Genomic DNA, 3,965 nt, shown 5'->3' with positions numbered 1-3,965 from the left:
TACTATCAATTTCTAGTTGTTTTTGATGCGGTGTATAACTCAGGAAATTCAAAAAAAAAAAAACATATGAATTGATGATTCATTTTGTTCACTGAATCCACTAATATTACCATCAACAGGAATTTCTGCAATCAAAGAACCATTTACTTTGGTAGATACTAAATTTAATTTTCGGATCTCAATTCTGATTCAAAAAACTATCAATACTTCCTTCAGTAATTGCCGTGGATTATAGTTATATCTTGTAATGTCATGCCTCTTGCCAATGCTTTTGGAATAGAAGCAGTATAATAAGAAGATAGCGATGAATGAAGACGGCGGTCCCAAAACTTAAAGGCTACTTTGCCGTTGACATTTGTGTAGGGTCATTGATCCCATTCCTTTGGCAGTTAAACAACAAACATACTTGCCTTGGCTATAGGTTTCATCTATGACGAGCCACGTGGGGTTAATTTAGCCATTTTTGATACACTGCTGTTAACAGTATTAATTTGTTCTAGGGTAAGGGTATTACGTATTTGGTTCAAAATTACAGGAAATGTGTATATATTAATTGAGTGATGTTAGTTTAATGTATATTACTCTAAAAAGAATTCCACTGCTTTTTGGTGGATTATTCATCATGGGTTTCAAAATTTAAACATTACGTAAATTTCCCTTTCTTGATGTCTGTTATGTTGTTAAATGTTTTGGTGGGAGAGTGGGGAAGTTCTGTCAATGAACATGATGGGCAAAGTCATCCTTGTTTAAATTTGTGCAATGTCGTCAAGTTAAGTTGACCTATAATAACAGATAACTCATTATAGCAACTCTGATATTGTGACCTGAAAAATGAAGTAATAGCATGTTACAAACGATTAAATTGTCTTGATAAATTATGCTATCTGATATATAACTTAAATACTCCTTGGGATTATTACTTGTATTGATATTTGGCCATATTAAATAGGAGTAAGTATCAATTATTTTGACCTCCTTCGAGTTTAAAAAATATTTACCTTCAGAGAGGATCCAAGATAAGATTGGTCTCTGAGAGTTTAGAACAGTTTACTGAAGACTATTCTCAGTATAGATTAGAAAAGAACATTGACATCTCACATTTTCTTTTTTTGGTAAAGATTGACATCCCAGCTATTAATGGTGCATATATATATATATATATCCTCAATGTCCGAGCTCTTGCACCAACATATGTACATTGTATCATCTTCCATTAGCGCTCTTAGAAGTTAACAAAGTCATATTAGCCATGGCTTATATATGGGCAACAACTCTAATTGTTGGTCTATTAGTATATGCCTTCTATGAGCTGCTAAACATTAAGAAGAGAAAAAGGTTTCCTCCAGGTCCAAAAGGGCTTCCCATTTTAGGACATCTTCATTTGTTAGGTAAAAATCTACACCAAGATTTACAAAAACTAGCCAAGAAACATGGTCCTATTATGTATGTACGATTAATTCGTCTGCTGATGCAGCTGAGAAGTTCCTAAAGACATATGATCACATATTTGCTGGTAGGCCTCATCATGAAGCATCCCAGTATTTGGACTATGGCCAAAAGAATTTGACTTTTGCAAAGTATGGTGCATATTGGCGTAACATGCGCAAACTGTGCACTGTTCACCTTTTGAATAGCCACAAGATGAATTCATTTCGATCCATGAGAAAGCAAGAAGTTGAACTTCTAATTGAATCACTTAAAGAACAAGCTCATGATTGCGTTGCTGTTGATCTTAGTGCAAAGATTACGTCGTTGAATGCTAACTTGACTTGCTTAATGGTGTTTGGAAACAAATACATGGATGAGGACTTGGATAAGAGGGGATTCAAAGCTGTAGTTCAAGATGTTGTGCATTTAGCAGGAACACCAAATCTTAGAGATTTTTTCCCCTTTCTTGGTGTTATTGATCTCCAGGGATTCACTCGCAAACTCAAGGATCTTTCAAAGGTGCTTGATAAGTTTGTTGAGAGGATCATTGATGATCATGTTCAGTCTCATGACGAGAAACAAGCCAAGGATTTGTCGACACCATGATGGAGATTATGCAATCAGGAGAAGCAGAATTTCAGTTTGATTGTCGACATATAAAAGCTATCCTCTTAGTATGTATTTGTATCCCATTCACATACTAATATAAGCTCAAAATACCACTATCTTTAATATTGATTCTGCTTCCTTTTCTATACAGGACATGCTAATTGCAGCAATGGACACTTCAGCCACATCAGTAGAATGGATTCTCACTGAGCTTCTAAGGCACACTCAAGCAATGAAGAAATTACAAAGAGAGTTAGAAGAAGTTGTAGGCATGGACAGAATGGTTGAAGAATCAGACCTGGAGAATTTAAAGTACTTAGACATGGTTGTAAAAGAGGGCCTGAGGCTGCATTCCATAGTGCTAGTAATGCATCATGAGGCCATGGAAGATTGTGTAGTCGACGGCTTCCACATACAAAAGGGATCCCGAATCATGATAAATTGTTATGCAATTCAGAGGGATCCAAATGTTTGGCCTGAGCCTGAGAAGTTTTTGCCTGAGAGATTTGTCGGGAGCAGTGTAGATATTCGTGGATGCCACTTCCAACTTTTACCATTTAGCTCTGGTAGAAGAAGCTGCCCCGGAATGCAGTTGGGGATTACCATTGTTCGCCTTGTGGTTGCACAATTGGTGCATTGCTTTGATTGGGAGATTCCAAATGGTATGCAGCCTCTGGATTTAGACGTTGATGAGGAGTTTGGGATAGTATTGTGCAAAGAAAAGCCTTTGATGGCTATTCCTACTTATAGACTAAATGGTTGATGGAAAGAAGAATTTAAATTTAGACACGTTATCTTCGGGTTGTACCTATTGGACACCTCATATTCAGGTTCTACTCATTTGATATTTGTGATTGTTGTGTGCTTTACCTGCTATTCTGCAAATACTGCTGTGATAATGCATTCATGCCTAATTATATTGGTGTTTTCCAATAGTCTCATGTGTTTACAATTGACCTGTTATTTTCTTGTTTCCTTTGTATTCTGGTTAACAAATCAAAAGATTAAAATCGCAAATTAAAGTAGCATTATCTAACAACATTTTTATCTCAACCAAAGGGGTGACACCTACACCTACAAGTATTTATAATGAGGTCATTGAGCCTTAAACAAACATAGATATGTGAAACGAAAACTGGTTATTTAGTTATACAATCTCTCAGAGGGACAAAGGAGCAACCGGGAATTAAGCACAGATATTATTTGAAGTCACCATCAGATTAAGTAGGAGGCAGTCCCTCAATTAGGCCCTGTTGTTTCTGTCATTTTCTCTTTATCCGCATTCCTATACGGAGCGGATACAGCCTGAAAGCTCTCTTGAATAACTTGACTATACATTTTAGAAGATTTTCCAGGCCTTACTCTTCCACCATTCTTTCAAGGTCCACTTTTTCGTCTAACTCTTTCTGGTGTTTCTTCATAATATTGTGGGTGCCTGAGAATCATACTACTATTGACATTGCAGGTTGTTTTCCTTTTTTGTTTATCTAAATGCTGCATTAGTTTCTTGCTGGTTCAATATCTGCTGGTAGTGTCCGGATTTCAGTAAACCACATAATAATACAATAGCTTTGACAATTGGTTTCACCTGCAGATTGATAATAAAGTGCTAAGACATGGTTGTAGAAAAAGCATTGAGGCTTCAGTATGCATTGTACCATTAATAAGGACACGGAGACAACAACAACAACAATAACTACCCAGTAGAATCCTACTAGTGAGGTCTGGGGAGAGTAGGGTGTATGCAAACCTTACCCCTACCCCGGAGGGGTAGAGAGGCTGTTTCCGGGAGACCCTCGGCTCAGAGACAATAGATCCGTAACAACAACAGAAACAAGAAAAATAATATCAGCATCGTAAGAGACAACAATAAATGGAAGGGCAATAATAATAATAATAATAATAATTACAAAAATCGCTAGCAGTCC

At 36.7% G+C, this 3,965-nt stretch overlaps 1 pseudogene; it reads left to right on the top strand.

Moving 5' to 3' along the window:
• The first annotated feature begins 1,249 nt into the window (after window positions 1–1,249).
• Window positions 1,250–2,836, top strand: LOC107770305 (cytochrome P450 71AU50-like; annotated as a pseudogene).
• The last annotated feature ends 1,129 nt before the right edge of the window (window positions 2,837–3,965 follow it).

The sequence above is a fragment of the Nicotiana tabacum genome, chromosome 13 (genome assembly GCF_000715075.1).
Source record: "Nicotiana tabacum cultivar K326 chromosome 13, ASM71507v2, whole genome shotgun sequence".
Classification (NCBI taxonomy): domain Eukaryota; kingdom Viridiplantae; phylum Streptophyta; class Magnoliopsida; order Solanales; family Solanaceae; genus Nicotiana; species Nicotiana tabacum.
The sequence above is the reverse complement of the archived record's forward strand: the minus strand, read 5'-3'. Positions and strand labels throughout refer to the sequence as shown.